Below are 17,655 nucleotides of genomic sequence, written 5' to 3'. Positions count from 1 at the left end.
TTCAAGCTCAAAACCTATTCATATATCATCCATATATTCTTGTTCCATTTTAGTGGCAGAATTATCAGCCCTCTGGGAGACAACCTAGATGTGATGGTTAGGGTTTATGTCAATTAGATATGCTGGGTGAAAGCAGGAGTGGAGCCAAACCTATCAGTCAGGTCACAGTCTGATAATACCTCTCTGGGTGTGTGTTTTTCTGTATAAGAGGGACACCCTCCGCTGAAACCTTCGCCTTCTGCTGGGTCTGGATCCTGCATCTGGTTTGTTAATCACTTGTTGTGTTACCTGCTGATCCCACAAAGCTGTCTGTGGACCACTGACCTTGGATTTATTCTGCTGACTTCATCTTAATTTACCTTTGGAGTCATCAGCCTGTGACCCTCCTGATCCTTCATCTTACTTCCTGTTACTCAGCTTCCATTGCTTCATGAATCAAAGAGACATCAGCTTACATCTGACCTATGGACTTGAACTGGGCTAGACTTACCTACAACTGGGTAAGCCATTTCTTGATATGAATATAAACACATACACACACACACATGCACACATCCCTAGTATTGTTTCTCGAGAGAACCCAAGCTAACACAATAAGTAACCTCCATGGGGTCTGTGGTAATTCCAACAATAGTATCATTAAACTAGCAAACAATAGTGTCGTTAAACTAGCCAACACTATTGAGATAAGGATGATACTCATATATGGGAAAGCTTTTTAGACTAAAACACATGGGATGTAAAACAAAAAACACAAAACACATGGGATGTTCACAAACTGCTTCTTGAACACAGGAATAAATCATTCTTTTCTGTCCAGGAAATGTCCTGGCTTGGGGGCCAGCTTAGCCCAGAGGAAACAGCCCCAAGAATACTCCAGGTCATAGAGGCCACTCAAATGGGTGAGGTCACTCTTCCATCTTTAGGCTGGCCACCACACTAGGGCCATTTGAATAATCTGCCTATGTAGACACCAACACCCCTCACCAGCATGTGTCAGGCTGAGGCCCCCTCAAGCCATGAAGGCTCCCCACAATCACACCATCTGCCTACCTGACTTCATATAGGGCTGACACCATGAGACCCCAATCATAGCAGCCCTGTGTACAATAGAATACAACACTGCTAGTTCTTCTGTGCTATACTCCCAGTTGTTGTTTCGTTTGAACCCATTGGTGCAACCACTGTGTCAGGCCCTTTACTTGAGGGTCTTCTTCAGATCAGCTATACTGTTCAATTAATTGATTAATTTGATACGTTCTTACTGAATACTCATAGGAGAAAGATGAGACTTTTTATCCCCATAAAGATTTACAGTCTCAGAAGCCCACGGGGGCAGTTCTTCACTGTCCTATGTGGTTGCTGTGAGTCGCATCCACCCCATGGTACTGTTTGGTTATCATTGAACACTCATTATAGTCCCACTGTTCTAAGCCTGTAGGAAACATACAAGCATCACTGTATTCCCTGGAAATGTATATTTATGTTGAAAATTTTAAAGAATTTTGTTTAAACATCTTTAAACCTTTCATCACACAGGATTTCAAACCTCTACATTACTGCCAACTCTAAATTTCATCCCATCAATTATATGAAATTCATGATATATTGATTAGGGGATTGGGTGAAAGAGTTGGAAATATGTGGGTCAAGTATATAGTTATATACCTGGCACTTTAGTTAGTATCTATCAAGTATTGAGTTGTTATTATTACCATTCAAAACTTGATTTTGTTTTAATTTGCCTACTACTTGAAGGAACTCAAAAATAGACCCTAGAAACAAAGAAATACAATGAAACAGAAGCAATTCTGTTAAGATTTTTCTTTGAGTATCTGTGGTTTACCTGTACCAATAATAATACAATTTCCATGGATTTGGAATGAGTCTTGAAACAAAATATGGGCAGCCAGGTTGTTTCTATAATTTAAAAATATCTCTAGTTATTTTAAGAACAGTATTCTGGAGTCTTTTCAAGCAAACTGAAAGAGAAAATTTAAGTATCTGACACCTCAATGTCTTCCATATAAGCTGTTTCCATCTTTTCTGTTATTGTTAATAGTACTGTAGTGAACACGGGCATAAATCTTTCTCCCTTCCTTTCTTTCTCTCCTCTCTCACTCTGATTTTGTCCCTACATATCCCCCCTGCCCCCAAATTTTGGTATGATATTGAAAAGAGGCAGGATTGTTTCCATAAGAATAGTGCAGTTGTTGAGTAAATAATTATTAGAATGGCTTAATCTTATTGTAGAGTTAAAGCAGACTTTAAAAAATGAAATAACTCATGACTGGAACATAAACATATTGATTACCTTCTGGCTGACACAACAGTCCATTGGGAAGCCGTCAGCTGCTCCCAGGAGAAAGAGGGGGCAGTCTACTTCCGTAAAGATTTACAGCCTTGGAAACCACATGGAATGCAATTCTACTCGGGCCCATAGAGTTGCTATGAATCAGAATCAACTCAAAGGCAGTGAAGTTGCTCTGGGTTTGGGAACGCTTATTTGATCAATAAACAATTGGATGGGGATCTGAAGGCCAACAAGCATACAGCCTGAATCAATGAGTATGTTGTTCTGCCTCAGAACCACCCTTTTAGCCTTGACACATACTTCCCAGATGAAAGCAGGCACTTTGCACATAAGCCACACACTGTGTTGATCTGAGAAACACTGAGCTAAAGTCCCCATTGACAAAGCACACCTGCAGTGGCTCAGCCTTTCAACACATCTCCTCCTGACACTATCCAGAGAGTGAAAAAGCGGGGTAGGGCACAGAGGGAGGGGAGCTCCCAAGAGTCCCAAGAGTCTGCCTCCACCTTAACAGCATCCAAATGATATAACACAAATCCATCCATCACTTTCAAGTAAATCATTTCCATCTCACACAGTACCACCACCAAGCTAAAAATGTGGTGCTTTGACCAGTTTGGACATAGACTGGAGGCACATATCTTCAAACCATTCGTGGATAAAAGGGGATGCTGTCGTCATAGTTATTAGTTAATTCCAGTTCATGGCGACCCTGAATGTTTCAGTGTAGAACTGTTCCAGGGGGGGGTTCAAGCTGTCATATTTATACAAAGGAGCCCTGGTGGCACTGTCAGGTAAATATTGAACTGTGAACCACAGGTTGGGAGTTCAAACCCACCAGCTACTCCATAGAAGAAAAATGAGGGTGTGTGCTCCTATAAAAACATAAAGCCCCTGAAATCCTATAAGAATAGAAATATAGAGTAGTAATAGACTTGGTGATGGTGAAGTTTGTGTTTTGGTTAAATCTTTACAGAAGCAGATCATCAGGACTGTCTGTCAAGACCCAGGTTGGATTCAAACTGCCAACCTGTCTAATAGTCAAGCACATACGCCAAAGAAGAGTGTTTTCCTATAAAATCAATGGCATTCTTTTTTACATAGAGGAGACTATTTGTGCTGTCCAATCGAGCTTTCTGTGATCATAAAATGTTATAAATCTGACTGTTCATTAAGGCTTCCACCAGCCACACGTGGTTATTAAGCAAAGACAGAGGCTGACTGAGGAACTATGTTTTAATTGAAACTAGTGTAAATTTAAAAGCCATACCTAATGTGATAGGCTGAGTGGACTAGAGACACAGGTTCATTGACACTCATGTGTGTATAAGAAAGAGCTTTATATAAAAGAGTCATTGTATATTAAAAAAATTACACTCCAGTCCAGATCAAGTCCATAAATCCGATATGAGCCCATATGTCCGACACCAGTCTGTAAATTCCTCTTCAGACTCCCACAGCACATGCAATGACACTGAGTATAGGAAGATCATAAGCCAGTGGATGAAAAGTCTTGTGGGTCCAGTGGCGGTGGAAGCATCTTAGCACTGGCGTGGATCTCCATGTGGCTTCTCCAGCTCCAAGACTCTGGCTGCCATCAGCATAGCTCCATGTGGCTTGTCAACAGGAATGCCTCACAGAGAGAGAGAGTGTATCTGGCCTCCAGTGAGCTATTTATCTCTTGTGCGCCTCCAAATGAGGTCATCAAACTACAACCTGATTGACAGGCTTAACTTCACTCCTTCACACTTAAGAGTCTTAAATTGACACCAGATTATGTAACTACCACACCTGACTAAAGGAAATAATATTCCATAGCACAGTTCTGGATATATAAGAGAGCATTTTAAAAATTTTTTTTGAGATTTGAGATTAATGACATTATCAAATAAATATTCTGGCAAGATAAGATAAAATTAGCATTAGATTAACAGGAGGGTGAGAAGTATAACTGGAGTTAAACATTTCAATAGACTATGAATTACTCTTTGAGAAACAAACTATTCCTTGAACAAGTGTAAATATTTTGTCCTCAATATCTGATTATTTTGATCAGCTGAAAGCTGCTTTCAATTATGCATTTCCAGCTTTCAAATGATGGTACCTCCATCACAGAGAGTTTTCATACAAGACACCTCCGAAAACGAAACTACAGAGAATCGATTTCACCCAGATGTGCTCACCTGGGTCCTGATGGGAATAAGGATGTTCCTTCCTATTCGATTCAAAATCGTGTTCATCACAAGGGTGGGAGTAAAAATGTTGCCTCTCCTTCTTCCACATAAATCCCCCAAATAGTAATTATAAAAAGAAAAGGTATTCAAATACCACCCTTAAAAATGAGAGAGAGAGGTGGGAGGGTGGGGAGTGGCGGTGAGACAAGCAAAGGTAAACAACTGAGCAGAGAGGAAGCAGGTGAATCTAGTATCCTGCAGGTGAGAGATCAAGAGGAAGAACCTTCTTGACATGACTACTTAGTAGCTGTTCTCTGTAAACCTACTAGTACCACTGCTGTCTTCTAACAGAGATCCTCCACTCACAGCCCACTTACTGTGCTTCCTCTGTTCCGCAATCCCTTTCTTTTGTTGCAGTTTAGAACAATAATGGCAGTGAAGACAAGGAAAGGTAAAAAAATGTGGAAAATGATCAAGAGACCATTATTGTCAAGAAACTGATCAAGAGGCAGCAATGTCCAGAAGCCACAGGTGGGCAAGGATGGAACCATTAACAGGCCTTATTCAAGAATGAAAAAGCAAAAAAAAAATCTGCTTGTCTATCTTTTTGATAAGGTATAAGGTTTTCCATGTCACCAGCAAAAATAAATGCTATGAAATAAAAAATTCTTAAAAAGAGGAAGGGGAAATTGTGTCCAAAAACATTTTGCTTACTTGTTCATAAAGCATCCCAGGAAGTCTTCAGAATTAGAGGCCACACGTATGACAAAGGTCAGCGTGACATCTGACGCAGTGAAAACAGAGATTGCCTAAAGGGTTTTAAGTTAAACCCTAAGCAGGAGTCTGAGAGTTACTACCGACATACAAAACTTGAAGATGGTGCACTGTAGCGTGTTTCTCAAACTGGACTCTCCGGACCCCAGCTCTGGAGCCTGGTGAACATGTGCATATTATCCAGCCTCATCCAAGACCCACTAAATTCAAAACCCTGAGAGTGAAGTCTAGCCAATTGAGTGTTTTAGCAAAGCTTCTAAGGGGTTCTCATGCAAGCTCGTGTTTTAACACTAGTGCGCAAGCAAAGCTGAACCAGGGAAGATCCTTCTTTCACCGTACCCCAGATCTCAGACTCTTGCTATGGAGTCGATTCCAACTCAGGGACACCCGACAGAACAGAACAGAATCACCCCAGGGGGTCTGAGGCAGTGAATTGGAAGCCGAATAGTATACCTTTCTGCCTTGGAGCATGCTGTAGGTCTCAACCCCAACCCTACCCCAACCCACCCCTGGCCTGCCTCACTCCTTTCTGGTTAGCAGCTGAGCACTTTACCAGTGCACCACCAGGTATTCTCTTAAAATTCCAGAAGTATTTAAATCCCCTAAGGGCATTTCAATTCCATACTCCACAGGAAATTGAGTTAGTACAAATGGTTAAGGAGCTCTGGTAGCCCAGTGGGTGAAGTACGGGGCTGCCAGGGCTCTTACAGCTCTTATACCATCCCATACATCAATGGTATCAAGCACATTTGAACATGTTACCATCATCATTTCTAAAACATTTTCTTTCTACTTGAGGCCTTGGTATCAGCTGCTCTATCCCCACCTCCCCATTAACCCTTAATAAATTATAAATTATTATTATTTTCACATCTTACACCATTCGATGTCTCCCTTCACCCATGTTTCTGTTGTTTGCCCCCCTAGTGGGGGGGCATTTATAGGTTGATCATTGTGATTGATCACATCTCCGTTTTCTCCCCCCACCTTCTCCCTACCCTCATGGTAGCACTACTCCAATTACAGTTCCTGATGGGTTTATCTGTCCTGGATTCTGTGTGTCTAGAGCTCTTCTCTGTACCAGTGTACATACTCCGGTCTAGCTGGATTTGTAAGGTAGAACTGGGGTCATGATGGGGGGTGGGGGATGGAGGAAGCATTAAAGAACTAGAGGAATGTTGTGTGCTTCTTTGGTGCTATACTGCACCCTGACTGACTTGTTTCTTCCTTGTGACCCTTCTGTGAGGGGATGTCAAATTGTCTACACATGAGCTTTGGGTCTCACTCTGACTCCCCTCATTTGCATTGATATAATTGTTTGTTTTGGGTCTTTGGAAGCCTGATATCTAATCCTGTCAATACCTATGGATCACACAGGCAGGTATGCTTCTTCCATGTGGGCTTTGCTGCTTCCCTGCTAGATGGCTGCTTGTTTAACATGAAGCCTTTAAGACCCTGGACACCGTATCTTTTAATAGCCAGGCACCACTAGGTTTCTTCACCACATTTGCTTATGTGCCCATTTTGTCTTCAGCGATTGTGTCAGGAAGGTGAGCCTCACAGAACTGGGCTGCTAATTTAAAAGCCAAACCCACCTGCAGGTGTGTCAATCTGCTTATGTAAAGAATCACAGTCTCAGAAACCGGATGGGGACAGTTTTACTCTGTCTTCTATGGTTGCTATGATTCTGAATTGACTTGCCCAAAGAAGGGTTGGTGTTAGTACAATTGGTTAACATGGCTGTCTGCTGAGTGAAAGGTCTGAGGTTGGAGTCTACCCAGGAGTACACTTCTCTCAAGTTCTGTCTCTACAAACAAACCTTTGGAATAACCAAAAGGGGTTTCTCTAGATGCTAAACAAATGATCATTGTTGCCTTCTTCATGATATTGGGTCAGGTCATATAGATTAAGTGAAAAAAAATTTAATGGCAGGTTAGAAATTTGACTAAATGTGACCAAAAGAAATCCAATATAGCCAGACTGCTTCTCTTGTACGCAGAAATACTCGCGTCAGGAAACTGCCCTGTGTCTGCATAAAGCGAAGCAGGGGGAAATTTAAACAAATAGTGGTTTTCTGTATTCACTCCATGTCAGGAGCTAGCTAAACAAGGCAAGGCCCAGAAAGTGAATAAAAACCTTCCTGTAGATCTTCTCATCTCAGAAACAGGAGGACGAAGGCCCCGTCCCGACTCCTCTAAGCCATCCGCGTTGGGAACACTGAAAGTCTTATCTCAGTCACTGGCACTCTGACCCCTGTCTGAGATGCAGTGCCAAGCATGATACAAAGGTAACGGAAACTTCTTTGGAAAGTATTAATAGCAAGGACAGAGTTTTACTTAGTAATTAATTTTCTCAATTTTAATTCTTTTGTTGTTGCTGTTGAGAATATACAACATAACCCACACCCATTCCACGGTGTCTGCCCGTACAATTTAGGGACATTGACTCACCTTGCGCCTCCATTCCACACTCCTTTTCTGAGCTGTCCTTCCCTTGTTAACGTGGACTCGCTGCCTTTAAGATTCCTATCTAGTCTTTCACCTGTAGTTCCTTTTAAACTGATACAGCATTTAATTTTTGAAACAATCAGTGCAAAGTGGTGGTGGTTCTAAGAGACCAGATCTGTGGTGAATCCGCTAAACAGAGTGGAAATGGCATGGAGCGCCTGTTCGTTTTGATTGCCTTCCAAGGTAGGGGGCTCATCTTCCCTCATTATCTCAGAGCCTATTTCATCATGATCTATGGGATATTTATTGGCTAGGTTTCAAAAATAGTTCTCCAGCCTCCTCTTCCGTAGTCTGTTTCTTCCTAGTCTCTCTGCGTCTGCAAAGGCAACTGTTTCCAATTTCCAGGATTCCCCACCTCAAAGGGAGTGGGATGGTGCATACTTCAATACTATTGTAAAATGAACCTAGGCACACAGAAAGAGAGCTTATGCGTTTATGAGCATCCTTCGCTCGTGGTAAAGAGCTTTCTCCTGGGTTCTACATGCTGAATGGAGCGTCTCCAACTCACACTCTCTGCCAGTGAGTCGATGCCAACTCAGAGCGACCCTGCAGAACAGAAAAGTGCCCCGGGTTGTGAGGGGGCACTCTACAAGAGTTGATCCGAAGGTGAGGCTGGTGCCTTTGAATAGGTGATTTGCTATTAGCAGCCCAACAGCAGAGCCAGGACTATATTGAAGTCAGAATTCCTTTTCAGAAGTGACGGATGGAAAACGACAGACTGGGGACACGTGAGATTGACACGGCTGGAAGGAATGGGGGAAAGAAAGAGAACCTTTTTTCTTAAATTGCTACAGAGTGATTTAAGGATTTACCAAGGGTGAGATCAAAAACTAGGAGCCGTTGCTAGGATATTTGGAGTGAGTTTTCCTTAGCAATAAGGGAAGAGAAACGGTAAGATGTTTTGTTCTGTGTCGCGCAGTGTGTTACTCATCAGCCATTTCTCAAGAGTTGGCAGTAATTATTTAAATTGCATCTCCGATCTTTTCAGATGTCACATTTATGTTTCTTTGGGATGTGACCTTGGGTTCTCAAAGGTTCAGCTTTATGTGGTTATCAATACAATGAAGAGATGCCTTACAACCTTTTAGAAGAAAGGGGGAAATGGTGCAGATCATGAAGTCAAATAAGAGAGTATAATAATATCAAGATAATGGGGACATCAGATTCTTAACAAAATAATTGATAACTAAGGCTCACTGGGCGATCCTTTACTGCAGTGGTTCTCCATACAGTGGTTCTTCTACCGCAACCCTTTCAAACAGTTCCTCATGCTGTGGTGACCCCCAACCATAAAATTATTTTCATTGCTACTTCATAACTGCAATTTTACTACAGTTATGAATTAGGTGACCCCTATGAAAGGGTTGTCTGACCCGCAAAGGGGTTGCGACCCACAGGTTGAGAATTACTGCTTTACTAGGTAGGAAAACAATCTAAGAAGTTTACATCCATTTAAGTTCCTCACATAGGCACGTTCCTTTCTAGAAGCTGAAGTACTTGCCCATCTCCTTTTCCTCTTTTGGAATAATCTTCTTAAAATACTAAGATTAGCATTCAACTTTCCTATTCATTCTCTTTGTCAACTCAATAAGGACCATACATTTCAATTTACCATGATATTTCAAGTTGTCAAAAAGTGGGGTGGGGGGGAGAAGCTTTGAACCTCCTCTGATTTCACAAGTGCATAGAGGAGGAGAAGCAGTGTTAGTATCAGTCTAAGGCTGATGCTATCAGGCTGAAGTCAGACATGTCTACACCCGCCAACCTTCCTTATCAATTCTGATCCTGTCTCTCCTATAGCACCTGCTACATATCTGCTGGGTTTGATGATTCACTACAATGGCCACACACAACTCACAGACCATGTTCACAATTATGGAGTTTCTTAGGGAAGTTAACAGATTACAATTCAGGATCAGAAATGCTCAGGACACAGTTCTTATAGTCAGAATATCCCCTTTTCTGCCATGCTTCTTGGTAAGACTCTCTCTACCCCTTAGCCCCTTGGCCTATCCTATCTCCAGTTCCAGTTACAAAACACTCATAGCACAATTGATGAATGCCCCCAAGGTGTTCCACTCCACCATAAACCGCAGCCTACAGGTACTCAGCCCTAATTCTGTGGTTCACCCAACCTTAGCTACTTCAATATGTGCCTGGAGGCCACTCCAGCGATAAGCAAGTCTCTTTCCTGATGGCCCTCAGCTTTCCTCTCCTTTCTACATGTTAGCTCAGCTGCGGCCACTCCTCTGTCACTGCTTTCTGTCCTTGGTTTATGGCAGATGCACGTGTAGGGCTGGTGGGATACAAAGGACACGCTTCACTCCTGGTTCTTCTTTCTTGACAGTAGTGAGAGTACCTCTCCTGCTTCTCCATGGGTCTTATAATAAATACCCTGAATTGGGGCAAAAGTTTGCCAACCTGCTTTTTAGTCCCAAATTTTTACAATCAAAATTAACCCGGTTAACAGTCACTTACAACTGAATCATAAAACCTACTAGCATCATCCTCTACTTTCCCTTACCCACACCTATGAGGAGGGGAGAAAAGAAAGAAAGTAACTCAATTTTGTCCCTCACCAGCTATATAATTCACCAGTCCCACACTGTCCCACACTGTCAGGGTGGGAGTTACGAACACCACGGGAGAACCGTTGCCAGAGGTTCAGGCTGGATTCAGAAAAAAAAAACCATGGAGGAAGGGCTATCTTTGCTGGTGTCAGATGGATCCTGTCTGAAAGCAGAGAATACTAGGAGGATGTTTATTTGTGTTTTAATGACTATGCAAAGGCATTCAACTGTGTGGATTATAACAAACTATGGACAGCCTCGAGGAGAATGGGAATTCCAGAACAATTTATTGTGCCTATGTGGGACTTGCATATGGATCAAGAGACAGTTGTGCAAACAGAACAAGAGAATACTGCATGGTTTAAACTCAGAAAAGGTGTGCATCAGGGTTGTATACTCTCACCATATTTATTCAACTTCTATGCTGAGCAAATTATCAGAGAAGTGGATTATATGAAGAAGAATGTGGCATCAGGATTGGAAGAAGGCTAATTATCAACTTGTGAAATGCAGATGGCACAGCCTTGCTTGCTAAAAGTAACGAAGACTTGAAGCCCTTGCTGATGAAGATCCATAATTGTAGCCTGTAATATGGATTACAACTCGATGCAAAGAGCAAAATACTTACAGCATGACAGATATCAAAATAATAAATGGAGAAAAGCTTGAAGTTGTCAAACATTTTATCTTGCTTGCATCCAAAATCAATGCTCCCGGAAGGAGCAGTTAAGAAATCAAAAGACACGTTGCATTGAGTAAATCTTTAACGTTTGGAAAAGCAAGGATGTTACTTTGAAGACTAAAGTGCCGCTGACCCATGCCAAGGTGTTTTCGATTGTTTCATACGCATTTGAAAGTTAGACGTTGAGTAAGGGAGACGGAAGAAGAATAATGCATTTGAATTAGATTGCTGGTGAGGAATATTAAAAGTATCATGGACTGACAAAACAACAAACAAATCTGTCTTGGAAGAACGACTGCCATAACGCTCCTGTGGGATTACATAATTTCACGTCAACTTAAAGTATCGCATTTAGCCTGTTAATCAGGTCACTGATGGATGGCACCTCCTTGTGGGCATGACCTCCAGATAACGAAGGTCCTGGCAACCACCTCCCAGCGCCCCCCTCTTCCTTCACCTTCATGTTAAGCAGCCACGTGCAGACCTATGGGAGCCCTGGAGATGTGGCTACCAGACTTTGCCCCACCAGCTGGAGATCTTCCTGCATTCTACCTCATTGCATGTAGCTGCATTAATCAGAAGAGAGGTTTATGGACTAGTATCAGGTTTATGGACTTGATCTGGACTGGGCTGGGATGTTTTCCTCATATATAACTATTTCTTGATAGAAAGCTCTCTTACGCATATACAAGTGTCTCTGGATTTGTTTCTCTAGTCAACCCAGTCTAACACAGCTCTTTAAAGGCAAAGATGACAGGGCTTTGTCTCATTTTCTTTGGACATTTTATAAGGAGAGATAAGTCCCTGCATAAGGAAATCATGCTTGGTAAAGTATCGGGGCATCAAACAAGAAGGCTCCTCAAGGAGCTGGGTTGACACAGTGGCTGCAACAATGGGCCTCAAACCAAAGAACAATTGTGAGCATGTAAAGCAGCAGGCAGTGGTTCACTTTGCTGTGCGTGGTTGGAACCGCTGTGATGGCACCTCAAAGCAACAGGGAATGGCCAGAAGTCATGTTAAGTGATCCACTGCACTGCACAAGTCTCACACAATATCCTTAGACGTTCTCGTTACAGACATTTCTTCCTACAGTGTCCAGTACACCCAGTAATGGTATTGTTTCCCTGATGCTTTATCTCTGTTTGCCTTCTCTTCTTGTGACCTCTAACTCTAGCCTTGTGACCTCTAACTTGTAGTCATGTTCCACTACTTCCTGGATGTCTCAAAATCTCTTTGTTAAAAATGAGCTAATATCAACATGTATACTATAGGGTTTCTGTGAATATGAAGTAATATAATATACATAAGGATCTGAACAAAGTTCCCATCATATCGTAGACACTCAATACATAGCAATAATTTGATGTCTCTCTCCTTTTGTTAAAATCTTATGAATCTTACCTTAAACTTCATACATCCTCTCCTATGTGCACCTAATCTCCAGTTGAAATTATGCATTTGGCCATTATACCTGCATAACACTTTGCATGTAGTTGTCTTCATGTGATTGCTTCATTCCCACATGCTTTATGATGAGCTAGTGCACAGGTTGGCAAACGTTTGTGACGAAAGAGCCCATCCTGTCCCTCCTACCCATTTAAACATTATTTGAGAGCCATAAATATATTTTTACAAACAAAGGAAATCACCATTATCTGAATAAATTCCTTTAAAAATTCTCAATTACTTCAGAGCCACAGGCATGTGCTGAAAGAGCTGCAGCTTATCGACCCCTGGACAAGTGCAAGCTTGTTCCCAACTAAGGTTGTAAACATAGTTCTTTCCAGGACTGCATCATCCTCTTCATGCTGTCTCCACAACAGACGAATGGCCCCCTACCCATTGCCACTGGACAATCTACTCAGTCACTAAATAAAAGGTTGGACGTTTGAGTCTACCTAGAAGCTCCGAAGAAGAAAGGCCTGGTGATCTGTTCTGAAAAACCAGTCATTGGAAACCCAATGAACGCAGGCCTCTCGTGACACAGGGGTTTCCAGGAGTCCGATGGTGAGGTCATACTCCAAAGTCCCTGCCACAGAGTTCCTCCTATTCCTCGTGACCCTAGAGGACAGGGTGGAACTGGCTCTGGATTTCTAAGTCCGCACATCATTGCAGGATGACAAAGCCTCATCTTTCTCCTGTGGAGCCACCAGCAATTTCAAATGGCTGCCCTTGGGGTCAACAGCCCAATTTGTAACCCACTATGCTGCCAAGGCTCCTTTTGTTTTGTTTTGTGTTTTCTTTCATATGTATATTTGAGCCTGTCATTTTGCTAGCTACTGAGGTGGGATGGGGAGTTTAAAAGTTTAATTAAATACCATCCTTGCTTTCAAAGTTTCTAGTCCAAGGAATAAAATAAAAAAATCAGCCGTGTAGATTGTTCTTCTTAAGAGTCTGTCTAACTAAACGGAGTATTTTTTCCTAGTGTTTTATTTTTAAGTAAGTGTTCTGACTCCAAGACAGGTCTCTGTCTGAGTCTTGCTGCTGCAAGCAGAGCCTGAGACAGGGATGCATGTGCAAATGAGTGTGGGGATGCCCCAGGAGAAACCTGTAGGACCTGGGAGAAGCAGAATAAGAAGGAAAGAAGCTGCACAGAGGTTATTATAAGAGCCTAAGCAGAGTCTGAGCTCATGCAAACTGTAGAGGCAAGGATGGGGGTGGGACAAAAAACTGGAGTATTTTTTCCAAAGCTCTGTATTTAGTTTATTTTTTTCACAAAACAACCTTATCACCTTCAAAGTACTCTCTACTACACTTAATACATTTGTCAAATCTGTGATCCCATTTTTGGGAACATTTGTCCAATTCATCTGTTTGGATGGCTGACAGTACCTCCCCGTTTTTTTCTTCACCTCTTCTATGTCCTCAAATTGCTGTCATTTCATGTCCCTCTTCATTCACGGAAACAAAAAGAAGACACACATAGTGAGGTCAGGTGAGTCAGGTGCGTGGGGCAAGAGAGACATGATGTTTTTTGCCAAAACCCGGAGCACTGAGATGGCTGCATGAGCAGGTGCATTGTGACAGTGGCAAAACCAGTCCCCCATTTATCACAATCAAGCCTTTTTTGTCACATACGATTACACTATCTTTTCAGAACCTCAGAATCAGTGGTTCTCAAACTTCCTAATGCCATGACCCTTTAATACAGTTCCTCATGTTGTGGTGACCCCGTATGTGGGTGTATCAGCATGTGGGCTGACCCACCTGGAGACAGATAGAGGAGCGGTGCCTTGGTTCCTAAAACCATAAGAAATATGGTTTTAGGTGACGCTGTGAAAGAGTCGTTCAACCCCAAAGGGGTTGTGACCCCCCAGGTTGAGAACCGCTGCTCTAAATATAAAGCTTGATTAACAATCTGACCTGGTGGAATGAACTCCAAAGGCACTATCCCTCACATCACATCCATTTGGAGGGGGGTACCCCCTCATATTTTGATAATTTATCATCCAGCCTTGCCATCTGCCAGACTTAATCAAGGGAGATTTGAGAAAGGGATGTCTAACTTCCCGGCATTTTCCTACGAGACAAGCCTCATCAGTCAAGTACAGTCCTAACAGCCATGGAGGGAAGGGAAAACTAAAGGCCATTTTCAAATTGACTCAGAGAAAGAGAAATACAGAAAATGATACATTAAAAAACTGGTCCTCTACCCCTCATCCCACCCTCCCTACTCCCATCACCACAATCTCCTATTGAATGCCTCAAAGGCAGGAGGTTTCAGGGAGTGAAAAATGGGTACTCAGTGGAGGCCTCAGTAACTGCAAAGTGAAGCATATTGTCCCCTCGTCTTCCCATGGTGGCATTGTGGAAAGTGGAGTGTGACACACGCCAGCATGAAACTTGTGGTATTTTCTTTTCCATTTGCCTGTTTTGACTTCCTAACTCAACACGTCAGTCCTGACTCATGTCAACCCCATAGGACACGGTAGAACTGCCATTGAGTGTTTCTGACACTTTGTATACTGCACAGGAGTAGAAGGTGAGGTAGTTTGTTAATTATGCCAACCTGGCCAATAAACAAATGTGTGGTTAATTGAAAGGTGGAGCAATAAATGGCTCAGGGAGCATCACCTTTCTAGTTCTCAGGTCTCTTGCTTTCTGATGGTCGGACCAGGGTGCAGCTGCCTTAGCTGGTTCCCTGCTTTACTGGCAAGGCTTGCTTCCACCAAGTCATCCCCAAAGAGAAGCCTCATGGACCTACCCTGATGCAGCCTTGGGTGCTGGAGCGGCCATGTGGAGACCCCTGCCAGCGCTGAGATGTTTACACATTCACTGACTCAGCTTTCCTCCTGCAGTCGGCATCATTGCGTCTGTTTTGTGAGATGGAGGAGGACTTTGTGGATTGGTGTTGGACATATGGGTTAATGTTGGACTTGTGGGCTTGAGAAGCACTGGGTTGGGATGTTTTCTTGATGTGCACTTACTCTTTATATAAAACTCTCTCTGATACATGAGTTTCTGTGGATTTGTTTCTCTAAAGTACCCCGACTAACATAGAAGGTCTCATCTTTCTCCCATAAGAACAACGGTCAGAACGATGCAGGACCAGGACGTGTTTGGTTCCGCTGCGCATTGGATCACTATGGGTTGGAGCGGACTCACTGGCACCTACCAACAACAACACAAAAAAGATGTCTAAAATCTTTCATGTATATTAGTGTTATTTTTCACCTTTAAAGCAAGGTTAGTACAAAATTAAGTGCACGATGGCCTACCCAAATAATTTGGTGTTGCATATCATACTAGAGAATGAGAATAGGGGTAGTGATATTCCAGAAGGATGTATTTGATTGTTGTGCATATATAATCGGGCATATATTTGATTAGTGGAGTGGATTAGGGTGCAGTGACAATCAATTTAAGATGGGGAAAGTGGATAGAAGAATAGTGTGACTGTCACCGTCATTGTTGTCGCTCGGTGCTGCCAAGTAGGTTCTGTCTCAGATGCCCTTTGTGTACAACAGAGCAAAGCTCTGCCCAATCCTACAGCAGCCTCACAACCACTGCTATGTCTGAGCCCCCATGGCACCTAGTCCATAGCTCACAAATGGAAAATATTAGCATTCACAATAGAAACATCAAATTTAGGGTGCAAACAGGAATGGAAAAGAGGAAAAGACAGAAAACAGGAATCTCTTTTCCACATATAAAGATGGCTTCCAAGAATCCATCAATCACCTGCCCAAACTTCCCTTAGAGTTCGGTGAAACCAGCAAGCCGCTGGTCACTGAGCACACAGATACAATCGCTTAAATAACAGCAAGCTGTGCTGACATATTGGGAACCCATCGTAGAAGAGGTGTGCTGTGAGTCTACAGCGCAGCTACCTAGAGACAGCTACTTTGCCAGGTTATTGCCTGTGTAGGAGGTGAGAGAATGACATAGACAGACCGGTGCCATATCTGTGGTGAATAAAACAAACTCACAGATGTTTCTGGGAGATAACCGATACACAAAGATGGAGGCCATGGCTTGCCCAGTTTAGACTGAGAGAAGGTGATGGAAAGTTTTCTCTGTGCTAGAAGATTAAAAAAAGAAAGACTTTTAAAGCAAGACTCCAGTGTATATGCTTCTAATTACAGTATTATGAACAAATGTTTTATAAATAAAAACAGAGCCTTTTGAAAGCGTCCCAAATGCTGTGGATATATAGTGTGTGGTAAATGTGGAATTTTTCTTTTTTTTTCTAGCAGGGAATAATTTAGCAGGGGCATCAATATTAAGAACAAGGCACTTTGTTCTAATAATTACTCTGAGCATTTACTGACTACACAAAGTATCAAGTATGCCAAGTGTTTATTTGTGCATATTTTTACTACGTGATCTTCAGTTAAGGCTGAGACAATATCATCATTGAGAGATGGAAAAGTTTAACATCTATAAATCTAGAACAAAAAACATGTATATTGTATACATGTGTGCCTCTGTGTGTGTGTGTAAAATCTTCCGTAAAAACATGCTGTATGAGAATTTTTTTAAGTTTTAAAACTGTGATGCCTGATTTGATTGATAACCTATGAAAGAGTTGCAAGAAGGAGGATCTTCTTCACGAGTGCTTCATCGGCGTGCCTTTAAGCAAGGAGATGGACTGTGAAACTTTGTTTAAACATTTCATTAGAGGTGTATTAAAATATGCAAACGATTATTACCCAGATAGGCAAAATTGAAAAGCTACAGCAATTGTAACAGTGATTACCTTTTCATACTTGAAGTTTGATTTTTTTTTTTTTCACAGATGAGAAATGATGACTCGTTTCAGAGCACAAATGCTGGAGAGGCAGGCATTTCTTTTACCTGAAGAGTGAAACACAGCGCCTGAATTTCAATTAACCTGTTAATGGGCAGTCTGAATCATCTTGATTCTCCGGTTTGGGGCCCTCAGCCTGCCCTTCTACAAATACCAGATTCTTGGTGAGGTCCTTTAGGAGTCTAGTATCACCTGATGCTTTCGTCAAGTTTCTAAAGAGAGAAAATATGACCTGGGGAACCACAAACGCAATGCAACACAAAGGGTCTTTTAAAGTGACCCAACCGCTCCTGGCTTGTGAAATACGGAGGAGAGAAGGCTGAACACATTTTCCGAGCATAGTTCCCAGCATGGCCGTATATTTTGAAAGAATATTCTTTTAAT

This window comes from Echinops telfairi, unplaced genomic scaffold (genome assembly GCF_000313985.2).
Source record: "Echinops telfairi isolate 266 unplaced genomic scaffold, ASM31398v2 ScPeMD7_1;HRSCAF=3_0, whole genome shotgun sequence".
Lineage (NCBI taxonomy): Eukaryota > Metazoa > Chordata > Mammalia > Afrosoricida > Tenrecidae > Echinops > Echinops telfairi.
The sequence above is the reverse complement of the archived record's forward strand: the minus strand, read 5'-3'. Positions refer to the sequence as shown.